At 43.1% G+C, this 13541-nt stretch overlaps 1 pseudogene; it reads left to right on the forward strand.

Moving 5' to 3' along the window:
* The first annotated feature begins 492 nt into the window (after positions 1-492).
* Positions 493-963, forward strand: LOC130876422 (60S ribosomal protein L23a-like; annotated as a pseudogene).
* Positions 964-13541: the final 12578 nt, after the last annotated feature.

Here is a 13541-nt window from a genome sequence, read left to right on the forward strand (position 1 = left end):
ACTGGGTAGATAGGAAAGGTACATGAAGGTAAGACCCATCCTTTGAAAGCTCATCTTGTGAAAGTACAAATTGGTTCGAAAAGAAAGAAAAATTGAAAATGCTGTTGAAGGGACTATCTGCTCAACACAACCACCTAGGAACGTGTTTCTCCTGAGCGGCACCAAGTGACTACTTAGACTGTGACCTAAGGCACCGAGAAGACATGCTAAGCTGGACATAGAACTTATGAGTGTTGTCTATGCGCTATGTAGGCTGCTTGCTTTGGAGATATGAAAAATATAAGCTTGAGAAGATCACAAAGCCTTACAATCTGGGTAACATGTAGCAGATAACAAACCCCTGGAAAGAAATCTAATCTAGAGGGACCTTTGCATGACGGTGTGACAGCAAAGCCTAAGTCGCAATTTAGATTCCGGTATATTGGAAAAAGCAAACCAAGAGATTTTCTGAAGAAAACTCTAGACAAGAGTGGACCCTGGCTTTTCGTCAAGATGGCGCCGAAAGCGAAAAAGGAAGCTCCTGCCCCTCCCAAAGCCGAAGCTAAAGCGAAGGCCTTGAAAGCCAAGAAGGCAGTGCTGAAAGGCGTCCATAGCCACAAAAAGAAGAAGATCTGCACATCGCCCACCTTTCGGCGGCCCAAGACCCTGTGGCTATGAAGGCAGCCTAAATACCCCCAGAAGAGCGCGCCCAGGAGGAACAAGCTTGACCACTATGCCATCATCAAATTCCCCCTGACCACTGAGTCAGCCATGAAGAAGATAGAAGACAACAGCACACTTGTGTTCATTATGGACATCAAGGCCAACAAACACCAGATCAAACAGGCTGTGAAGAAACTCTATGACATTGATGTGGCCAAAGTCAACACCCTCATAAGGCCTGACGGAGAGAAGAAGGCATATGTTCGGTTGGTCCCTGATTATGATGCTCTGGATGTTGCCAACAAAATTGGAATCATCTAAACTGAGCCCAGCCGGCTAATTCTAAATATACACTTTTTCACCATAAAAGAAAAAAAAAAGAGTGGACCCTGCCGAAGTGAGTGTCTACTTCCGCTGCAGTTAGCCAAGCTGGGTGACATAAGCCCCTAAAAACTAAGGTGACAAGGAGGCAAGCATAAATCGCTGGACACAGCACTTCAGGAATTGATGCTAGCCCTGCTGGGTTGGGTATTGATTAGGTTTAGTCTTTTGTCTCTTTGTACCGTTCCTCTTGTCCTTTGATTTTTATTGTGATTTATAGTTAAGAGCTTGCCTTGAGTTTCAGGATACCTTGGATTTTGGACTGTTAAATGGTGTTGGAACGGTTAAAAAAGAAATAGGGATCTCAGAGATGGGATGATCACACTTTATGTTATGAGAATGAAACTGAGACTTTGGGACCAAAGACTAAGAAGAATGTCATAATTTAACATGTTCGGGTGTCAGGCTGACAAGGAATGGAAATCCAGTAATCTAGATTGTCGAAGTGATGCCATCCAGGATTCTCATGAAAGCACACATGTGGACATGTGTAAGGGGTAGTTCCCAGAGAGTTTAACCCACTAACACGGACAACCATTGCTGCGGGTGGAGAGCGCCACCAACAGGGTGTGGTCCCAGGCTGAATCCAAAGTCTAAAGTGATCTAAGCATACACATTTGTCTTTCTGTGTTTCCTCGCTGTGGACACAATGTAAGCTGCCGCTTCAACTTACCAACTGGGGTGGGTGGCTCTACTTGATGATGGTCTGAAATAGATTAATAACGGAACCCCTGCAGGGAGGTAGAGAACGCCTTGCTCCCATCTCTTGTTCACAGCAGCTATGTTTTCTAACTGAAATATCATACTTAGAAAAGTCATATGCTTTTGGTATGTGCACATGTGTATGTAATTATGCGTGCACATGTATGTGATTATGCATGTATGTTTGTGTGGATACACACGTGCATGCAGGTTCACAGGCACACACGCACATGTATGTCTCAAGGCCAAAGGTCAACCTTAGGTGTTCTTCCTCACAAGTCACCCATTTTATTTCCCAAAGCAGAGTTCCCCATCAGCTTGTCGCCTGCCAAGCTGACTGGATTGGCTGCTCAGTCAATACCAGGGGGATCTCCTTGTATCTGCCCCTCTGGTCTGCCTTTTTTAAACAAGGGTTCTAGGGACTGAAGTCAGATCAAGAAGTTCGGGTAGCAAGCACTTTACCAACTGAGTTTATTATCTAGTTTCGTAAGCAATGTGTTTTTAAAATTAACTTTCAAAGACAGAATACGAATCCTCGTGGGAGGAAATTCCTTTCCTTGTGATGATGGATATACCTCTGAGAGTAGCAACTTAGGGTGCATTTTGTTTTGAAGATGAAATGGCCCCCACACAGACTCACGTATTTGAACACTTGGCCCCCAGCTGGTGGCACTCGGAGGTTATTAAACTTCTATGAAGTAGAGTCTCACTGGAGAACATGAGGTATGAGGGTAGACTTTACACCTGGGTTCCTCTTCCTGATTGATCGCTGCCTCCTGTTCCGCCCACATGTGAGGTAAACATGCCAGCTGAAAACCCCTGCTGCCACAGCTGTGAGCCATTCTAGTCACGGGCATCCCGTGCCAGGGCGGACTGCACCCTCTTTAGCCACAAGCTAAAATTATTCCTTTCCCTTGTAAGTTGCTTCTTGCCAGGTAATTGGTAACAACTCTGATAAAAAAAAAAAAAAAAAAAAAAAAAAAGCACAGAAAAGTAGGACTTGTTCTTGCTTGTGGTTTGAAAGGATGGCGTCCATGGAAATGGAGAAAGCCTGGTGGTAGGAGCAGCTCACAGTTGGATGGTAAGAGGAGGAAGTGGGGTGGCTGGTCACGTCAAGTCAGCTTTTGGAACCAGAGAGAAATGCTTTCTTTTGTGATTAAATTTTGAGTTTTTCATGTATTATGGACAGGAAACTTTGTTGCATGAAGAGTTGTAAATATTTCTCTCCCAGTCTTTCAGCTGTCTCATTGTTCTGTCGATTTTATCTTGCTAAGCAGAGCGTTTTAATTTCATGCAGTATCATTTAACAATCTGGCTATTACTTTCTGAGTTATGTAATTCTTTTCCAGGAAGTCCCTGTTATGGTCAGACCTTCAGTGTTTCCTCTGAGTTCTGTAATATTTCAAAGTCTCAGATTTTATATTAAAACTCTCCGTCTATCTCAAATTGGTTTTTTGTACAATGTGAGAGATAAGGCCAGCTGCTGTCTTCCACATGGGGATAACCAGTATCACTTGTACCAGTCATGAAAACATCTGCCCTGTCAGCCAGTGGAAGCTTGTTTGTGACATTTGTATTAAAAATAAGATCATACAGTATGGGTTTGCTTCTGGGTCTTCTCTTCCATTGGTCAGTGATAAGTTTTATTACTATGGTGTTGACAGAGGTTTCTGTCCCACTCAGTCCTACAGCCATTCAATCCCAAAGAAACACACAGAGGTCTACATTAATTGTAAACTGGTTGGCCTAGTAGCTCAGGATTCTTATTTACTAATTCTTACATCTTACATTAACCCATAATTCTTGTCTGTGTTAACCCCATGACTTGGTACCTTTTATCAGTGAGGCATTCTCATCCTGCATCCTCTGCATCTGGGTTATGACTGCAGCTTGAACTTTTCCTCTTGCCAGAATTCTATTCTGGTCACTCAGCCTATGCTTCCTGCCTGACTACTGGCCAATCAACATTTTATTAAGCCAATACAAGTGACAAATCTTTACAGGGTACAAGACCGTTGTCTCACAGCATTGTGAAGCTGTACTGAAATCTCTCATAATGGCTTTTAATCCAGTGTTTGTTATATTTCCATACAAACTTTAGGATTATTTTTCAATTTTTGGGAATATTGTTACTTGAATTTCAGTGAGGGATTGCATGTGTTCTAATCTGTATGGGGAATAAAGCACATATGTATTACTCGGGAACAAATATCACATTATGATATCAATAGATTCAGAAAAAGTATGACTGAGCTTAAACTCCCTTCTGGGTAAGCTTCACCATGACTGTCACCAAATACTTGGCACAAATAACAAGTGTAGAACAGTTCATTTTGGCTAATGGTTTCTGATGCGTAAGCTCATAGTCCCTGGATTCACTGACTCTGCATTTGTGTGATGAGCAGAACAGTAGTCTGAAACATGTGGAAGTGGTTACTCACCTCGTGACAGGCAGGAAGCAGAGGGGAGCAACAGGAAATAGAGAGAAGAACATAGCCACGAACCTTGCATAACCTGCGAAGTCCTATATCCAGCCATGAGCCACTTGCTACAGCTAGGCCCAGCCTCAAGTTTCCAGACCCTCCCACTTGTGACATTAACTGATCATCACATGGAACTTGTGTGGAGACATGTTATATTGAAACCATAACACTTACATGACAAAAACCCTAATGAAACTATGAATATAAATGGCTGGTCCCAAATAAACCCAGGACAAATGGCTAATGGAGGTGCTCCTTAACTTACCAAAGCACATGTTGGCAGCCAGGTTCACCAGCACCCATAGCCCCTCTCTGCTCCCTGCCTCTTACCAGAAACCTCTCCAGTCCAGATCCTTCCCTTTCCTTTTCTTTCCTTTCCTTCCCTTCCCTTCCCTTCCCTTCCCTTCCCTTCCCTTCCCTTCCCTTCCCTTCCCTTCCCTTCTCTTCCCTTCCCTTCCCTCCCCCCCCCAGCTTCTAATTCCTATAAAAGCCTGCCATTTTGACTAACCTGGGCTCCTCTCGAGGCCTGTCCCTTCCCTTCTTGGCTCTCTTCCCTTCTCTCTCACTTTCCCCTCATCTCTCTCTCCTCTCATGACCTGGCTCGGTCTATACTCCTCTAGATGTCCTGACTGTGCTCTCCCTCATATCTCCAATAAAATCCTTCCCCTCAGCCATACCTTGGAGTGGCCATGTCCTCATTTAACTTCGATAAGGATTGCACCTGAACATAAAACAGTAAAGATTATATATGATAAATCTAGGAGTCAACATTCATAATGAGGGAAAAATGAAAAGCATTTACTTTAAAACCAGGAACAAGACAAGAGCATATAGCCCCATGGTCTTATTCATATAGTTCTTTTTTTTTTTTTTTTTTTTTTTTCTGAGACAGGGTTTCTCTGTGGTTTTGGAGCCTGTCCTGGAACTAGCTCTTGTAGACCAGGCTGGTCTTGAACTCACAGAGATCCGCCTGCCTCTGCCTCCCAAGTGCTGGGATTAAAGGCGTGCACCACCACCGCCCGGCTCATATAGTTCTTGAGATCTTAGTCAGGTCAACAAGAAGGAAAGGATGCCTTGGAACCCCGCTGCTCCTGGGAACTGAAAGAGCTGTAACTCCCCGGGAGCTGCAGCATGCCAGCTGGTCACTGGGAGCTCAAATCCATCACAACTGACTCGTCGGACCCACAGGGCAATGTCTTTAAAGTTGGTTCATCCTCTTTAAGGTTGTTAAGCCTGAGTTGATAATAAAATACGTTCCGTTTGTCTCTGTTCTTCTGTTCTTGGAGCGTGTCAGACAAGGACCCTATCAGAGACTAGAGATAGCATCACTTGTTGCCTCAACATCATGGCTGTGGAAGTATGTGTGTGTGTGCGTCTGCGTGTGTGCATGCGCGGGAATGTGTGTGGTGTATGTGTGTGTGTGCCTCTGTCTGTGTGTCTGTGTGTGTTTGTATCTGTGTGTGTGTGTCTTGTTTATAGAAATCATGTTTCCAGACAGGATATAAATGGCATCTTTGACCAAGTCACCATGGAATACACCCAATGTTTGGATTCCATCCCCAGTGTTAACATGTTAACTCAAAAGTCTCAGGATTCAAATAGCAGCAGCAGCCAGGCGGTGGTGGCACACACCTTTAATCCCAGCGCTCAGGAGACAAAGACAGGCAGATCTCTGTGAGTTTGACGCCAGTCTGGTCTACTAGAGAGAGTTCCAGGACAGGCTGCAAAGCTACAGAGAAATCCTGTCTCGAAAAACAATAACAACAACAACAACAACAAATATCAAACAATAACATCTGTAATAAGCAATGTAACAGAGACAATAAGACTGAAAATAAGGTGACACAGAAAATACCATTCGTGAACCTGTTTTTTAAATGATATTTTATTTATTTGAAAAGTTTATAATATTTACAATGTATCCTGATCATACTAATTCCCACTAATCCTCTTCTTTCCCTAGATACAGAAATATGCATTCGGTAACACAGACTGCAAAATATGCATCCCTAAAGAGAGATGGAAACATCTCTTCATAGCAAATGTGAACAAGTCTAGAAGCAGAGGGCATAGCTTGCCCCCTGTGTTGAGGAATTCACTGTAAATCATGTTCGTTGGTTTTAGAGTCTGAACCATGGGAGCACTGACCTGCTAAGTCAGTGTTCCCCCAAACACCTAGTATGTACAACCACATAGCAATTGTTCATATGTGTGGGTGACAGTATCACTAAAATCCCTCCACACTGGCAATGCAGATGGGTGGACAAAGGTGTTCAGTTGCATATCCCCCATCCAGGTCCCAGGTCTGGGAATCTTCTGATAATACATTTTAAAGGTAACCAATGAGTTATTCCAAACTGATAGCATTTTGTTTTCATTTTGAGAAAATTATTTGCCTGAACAGCCTGATGCATTTGTCAGCTGAGGAAGAAGTTGCCAGAAGATCAAGTGGGCAATGGCGAATTACTCCCAAGGGACCCGTTTCACCAGCCACCCACATGTCCACAAGAGTTTCTACCATGGCTTCCTTGAGATGCCTGGCTGAAGTGAGCGAGACGTCACCTGCACCTGGGTGAGTCAACTGTAACCAGGCAGGGTCTGTACCTACGACAGTGCAAAGGACAAAACTCTGTCATTCTTGTGTGCCAGAGAATTAGTTGTGGGCTCTGTGTGCTGGGAGGAAAAGTCTGAGACATGATGACCTGGAGCCTCTCCCAAGGGTGGGTCTCTGCTCTGTCCCAGAGCAGTAAAGGAGCTTTGTAGATTAAATCATCATTGTACCACACCCTGACGCGAGCAAGCTAGAATCAGTCTACAGGCACTGCTGCAGACTGATGTTCTGATGGCCCACATCCACGTGCCACCAGTGGCTGCCACTTGACACCAAAGCTGGGGGTCCACATTTGAAAGACAGTTTTCTTAAGCAAGGGTTATCGAAAGCCATCACTTCTCTTTAATCTCTCATAAAAGATGAGATGCTCTATCCCAAGCAAGTCATCGGTGTGTGAATTAGGACCCAGCTCATTTGATGGCTAGGAAACCTTGATTCTCAGAAGTTCAGTGCAGAGCCAATATCTACTCCATGACTGTTAAATTAGTGCCACTTTGCAAGAGGGCAGAGATGGGTATCTTTCCCAGGCCATCAGAAATTCAGACTCTCTAGATAGTGACCACTGACTTCTTCTTGGTTATACATGGAAGGCTGGCTCTTCTCACCTTGGTGTGCGTATTTCAGGGAGAGTCCGAATTACCCAGGGTGAGAAGAACAGGAGGGCACAGCAGTTATGAGGCAAGTGTGCCCTCAAGCCAAGGTTTCTCTCGCCAACCCTCATCTTGATAAACAAAGATGATGGTGTGTAAGAATAAAGATGGTCTTTAAGGCTTATGATAGCATGGGTGTTTTAACAAAATGTAACCACAAAACACGAGGAATCCCAGAAATGAGATCATGTGTCATGTTTTAGCAAGGCTTAGAATAGAGTGCCCCTAGCCCTCACGTAGGCAATAAGGGGTACACTGTTCATAGAAAACCTAAGAACAATCACACAACTCAATGTCAGTCTGGATTTTATTATCTGCCTGCCTACAGTTCCAAACTACACTGATGACAAAATGCTTCTTCTCCCCACCCCACAAAAAACAATGTTGTTTGTCCATGACCAAAATAACCTCTCTAGCTACACACCTGCATAATCCTATCACTCAGCTCAGACCTAGAGTGAAACTGTCAGGGTTGGAAGTCTGGAGGAAGTCAGTGCATTCGGGTTTGTGTGTGGTTGCTGGGGTACATACAGCATCTGAGTTTTAAGCCACAAGTTCTAAATCAGTAGTGTCTTTAACTCCCCCATTCCTTGAGGCTAATTAGCAGCCTTTATGGGGGGTTTTAAACTTGAAAGATTGATGGGCAAAGGATCTGAGGGGTGGCCCCCTAGTTAAGAGACAAACTGGATCCATGTCAAAAAGAAAAAGACAGAAAGAAAGACAGACAGAAAGAAAGAAAGAAAAGACGAAAGAAAGAAAGAAAGAAAGAAAGAAAGAAAGAAAGAAAGAAAGAAAGAAAGAAAGAAAGAAAGAAAGCTGGGCATGCATGGCAGCGAATGCCTGCTGACGTTGAGGATGGTGTAAGAGGTGGTCCTCTCAACAGCGTGTTGGCTGGCCGGTCTAAACAAAATGATGAGTGTCCAGTTCACCATGAGACCTTATCTCATGGCCTAGTGAAATAGAAGAAATGGCTGGACATTCTGTTCTTGGGTCCACACGCACACACACACAGGCACTCAAGTGCATGTAACACACACACACACACACAGGCACTCAAGTGCATGTAACACACACACACACACACAGGCACTCAAGTGCATGTAACACACACACACACACAGGCACTCAAGTGCATGTAACACACACACGTACTATGGCTTGGTGCATTTGGCCGTTTCACTCCCTGAGGGCCGTTGGTGGACACCCTACTCCAGTCCTGTGAAGCGCTTTGTATGCAACTAGAAAAGACGTCACAGGAAATCCAGTGCATTTCTGGGCTGCACATGTTGCTTTCTTCTTCTATATCCTGGTTTTCTAATAAAGGTGAACCAACATAGAGCCAGAAGATGGAAGACTGCAACCTCTTAGTGACGGAAACCTACATGTCAGTTTTAATGGTAAATAATTCAGAGTAGGTTTTTGTGTTTGTTAATTTTACATGGTGTGTATGTGTGTGTATACACAAGTGTCATGACATTCATGTGGAGGGCAGAGAACAACTTGTGGAAATTAGGTTTTTCTCCTTCTGTGTGGGCTCTGGAGAGAGATCTCAGGTTGTCAGGCTCAGAAACACACGCCTTTACCCACTGAGTCATCTTACCAGGCCTGGCTTTGTGAGACCTGCTTTCATAATGCAGCCTGGATGACTTGGAACTTGAGATGCTCCTGATTCAGCCCCCTGGGTGTTAGGAGAGGTAGGTACCAATCTAGCCAGCTTACAGAATGTATTATAAAATACTACCTCGTCTGCTGTAAATGGACTTTTTCACTAAACGGCAAACCTAGAAAATACCCATTGTTATTGATTAGCCTGTGGCTATTACTAAAAGAAAAAAAATATTAGTCTTGTACCATATGCAACCCAATTGGAAGCCTAACATGTAAGGTATGCAGCTGGCTCCATGGCTGAAGCTATGGCAATTATTTCTTTCTTTCTTTTTTTTTTTTGTAGTAACTGTTTATTTTTTTTTATTATTTATTAAAGATTTCTGCCTCCTCCCCGCCACCGCCTCCCATTTCCCTCTCCCTCCCCCAATCAAGTCCCCCTCCCTCATCAGCCCGAAAAGCAGTCAGGGTTCCCTGCCCTTTGGGAAGTCCAAGCACCTCCCACCTCCTTCCAGGTCTAGTAAGGTGAGCATCCAAACTGCCTAGGCTCCCACAAAGCCAGTACGTGCAGTAGGATCAAAACCCAGTGTATGGCAATTATTTCTATAATTAAACCAAGGAACAGAACAAGAGAAAAAAAGTCACTGATGCAGCAAAACTGTTTATTTTTTTCCCACAAAATTTTCCTTCTGCCCACCCCAGATTTAAATCCTACAAGAGCAGAGAGGAGCAGAGACAGTGATTCGGATGCACTTGTTCTCTAGTTCCTGACTGGGAGCCCTGTCACCTGGTCCCACCCCACCCCTGCCACAGGGACCGCAAAACCCAAAGCCAGTTTATCGAACTTTCAGAACTTCAGCTTTCTGAGTTCTGAAATAGGCATTGTTTAAAGTGGTTTCCCATGGCCACTGGGTCATTTCTGCAACTTAGAATAATGGGCCACAGTGGTCCTGTCTTGCCGTATGGGCAAAGGGAAGGTGAAGCAAGTTCTGATAGAGAAGAGGGTGGGTAACAACCACAGGGAAGCCAAGCAAGGGACAGAGCCGCTTCCTGCACGTTTCATGTCACAGTTTCAGGCATTCACATTTGTTTTTATTAATTTGGCACACAGAAATAGTGGGATGTAAATGACTCTAACGTGCCAGTTGAGAAACACGCGAGTGGCGGCCCCGGGCTGTCGTGTTCCTACAAGTCAAATGTCACTGGAGACATAATTAGAGTTTCACCTGCTGCTCTGACAGCACTCGAATGTTTAATCCTGCAGTGTCTTGCACGCACACGGAAAAGAGGTTCCCGAAAGCATGGACGTTGCTGTGCTCCATGGTGGCTTTTTATTATGTACTGGCTTCCTTCCTTTGAGAAAGGCTGACATGTGATCCCCAAATCAGACCTTTGGGGGCTGTGTTGAGATCTCCCCTCTGGAATATTCAGGTAAGCACACTCAAACTGGCTCTTACAGACACCGCACATATTGTAGATAAAGAGGAAGTTGTCCTTTTTTTCCTGAAGCAAAAACTGTTCTGAAAGCTGCATGGGTCAGTACCAATTTATTCTCCCCTGAAATCGTCCTGCCTCACATACAAAAAGACAGACGGCACAAGCTGTAACATAGGGTTCCTACTGCCCTTACTATGTTCTGACCTGGTTTGATCTCCCATCAGCTCCCGAAAGCTAAGCTGCTTAACAGACTTTGAAGAAAGCAGAGTTCAGTTTAGTACAGAGAATTGGTCACAATGGCCCAGTCAAATAATAAAGCCCAGAATCTCCAGCCTGAAGACTAGCTGTAAAATCTAAGGCATAAGACTCCTAGAACAAACAGAGGATTAACTCTTTCTGACCTGGGTTTGCACAACTGTTTCTTAGATACAATGTCAAAGATTTAATTCACTTAATAAATGAGAAGAACGTGGAAATACAATTTGATTGCTGGTCTGTCATGTAAGGTATACTGCTGGCTCCATACTTGGGGATAAACTGAGGATTATTTCTGTAGTTAAAACCAAGGCACAGGGCCAGAGAACAAGTGATATACTAGACTCATCAACATAAAAAAAAAAAAACTTTAGTACCCTCCACTCTTTCTTTCTGACTATACCAAAAGAAAGGGAATAAAACATATGAAGCCTGAGTTTAAAGATTGAAAACAAGAGCCACAGACGGGGGTATATTTATAAACAATCCCCTGATAAAACCCTTGAATCCAGCCATGCGGCAAGCAGGCACACATGGAAAAGTTACAGATGTCATTATTCCCTGGGGACATGCAGATCAAAGCCACTGTGAACTCCACTTCACACCTGTTAGAGTGGCTGAAACCAAGAACAGTCCCTCACGTTCCACGCAGGCAAGAACTTGGAGGATCTGAACCTGCAGTCTATGGCTAAAAATAAGAAAGAGCACAAACACTTTGGAAGTTGGGGCTTTTTATCTCAAAAAGCTATAAACACAGTCAGTGTGTGGCACAGCTATCACACCCCTAGATCACTCCTTAGGACAAATTAAATCATATGCCTATATGTAGATATTTTTGTATTTTATTTTTTTATTATTTACAAAAAAATTTAAATTTAAATATATTTTGATCATACTCTCCCCTTCCCTACCTTTAACAGGAGGAGTAGGCTGCTTGTCTTCCCGACCTCCCGGCTATCTTACACCTGAAATAATCATACAAAAACTGTATTCATTTGAACACTGCCTGGACCATTAGCTCTAACCTCTTATTGGCTAATTCTTACATCTTAATTTAACCCATTTCTATTAATCTGAGTATCGCCACATGACTGTGGCTTACCGGCAAGATTCTAACCAGCATCCATCTCAGGCAGGAGATCCATGGTGTCTGCCACTCTGCCCTTCTTCCCAGCATTCAGTTCTATCTACTCCACCTACCTAAGTTCTGTCCCATCAACTAGGCCAGAACAGTTTCTTTATTCATTATCCAATGAAAGCAACACACAAACAGAAGGAACTCTTACACCACCTACCCACCCTAATTTACTTTCTTTTTCAAAAAACAAATAAAAACCCAATATCACAACAAATCGCCCAAACTTCCCCCCCCCCAAAAAAAAACCCAAAATATAACTATGGCCCCCTAATAAATCACCAAATCATAGTCAAATAAAAGCACATGCACACACATACACACACACAAATATGGAGTCCATTATATGTTAATCAACTCTCCTGAGCGTAGACCTGTCCTGGAATGGCAGATCCAGTGCCATAGAGCTTAGAGCGTTTTTATGGGAATCTTCAGGGAGCAAATAGGTGGGTCTCTGATTCTTGTGATTTCACTTGGGCTGTTTTCTTTCTGTTGATTTGTCTTCTCCAACAAGTGATAGTTTTTGTTTTATTTTACTCTGTTATATTTTTTAAAGTAATGAATGAATAAATGAATGAATGAGAACCTAAGCACTACAGGAAAGGCTAACAGCTGAACTTCTCTTATACCTTCTAAATGAGGGAAAGTCAGTTTTCTCCACGTATAGATTTTTAATGAATATTTATAGCAACATCATTTCTAATCTCCAGATTAAAAAAACAAAAAAATGTTCATCCATGAAGGCGTAAGTCATAAACAATCCCACACCAGTTCAGAATTATGATTAATAGAATGATTATTTATTTAAAGGGGAAAAAAGTTACAGATCTTGTCGCAGACAACCGCCCTCTGTGCTATCAGGAAAGGAGCCTAGTAGCCGGAAGTGGAGCTGGAAACAAGAGAGCAAGTGGAGGACAGTCGCTGCTTTTTTAAAGAGAGAGAGAGACCACACCCCAATGGGCTGGCATCACAGCAGCTATTGGCTGAAGGAGCTGAAGGAGCTCCCGCAACATATCCACCACGAGTGAATAAACTATGACATGTCTGCACAATGGAATGGAACTCAGCAAAAATCTCAAAATGAGTTTATGAATTAAAAAAAGACATACAAAAGTACAAAAATGTATGTTCCCAGTAATATAAAATCTAGAAAAAAATTATTTGTCCTATTATTACCAAAAGAACAATCATTGCTTAAAGAAATGAGCACTAGAAGGTTAGAGCACTCCAACAAGGTGCAAAGACACATTTAAAAGAAACAATGTATTCATTATCTTGATAGTTGTTTTAGTTTAAGTTACTACTGCTGTGATAAAACACCACAACCCAAAGCAACTTGGTGAAGAAAAGGTTTTATTTCTCTTACACTTCCTCATTTATAGTCAGTAATCATAGGAAGACAGGGCAGAACTCAAAGCAGGAACCTGAACGCAGATTCTGAAGCAGAGACCATAGGGGAGTACTACTTGCTGGTTTGCCCCCTCATGGCTTTCTCAGTTTGCTTTCTTATATGACCTCATGGTTTGCCCAAGGGTATTACCGCTTACAATGGGAATAACCCTCATATATTAATCATTAATCAAGAAAATCTTCTATAGGCAATCTAGATGGAGGTATCTTCTCAATTATGACTCTCTCTT

Source organism: Chionomys nivalis, chromosome 6, assembly GCF_950005125.1.
Source record: "Chionomys nivalis chromosome 6, mChiNiv1.1, whole genome shotgun sequence".
NCBI lineage: Eukaryota > Metazoa > Chordata > Mammalia > Rodentia > Cricetidae > Chionomys > Chionomys nivalis.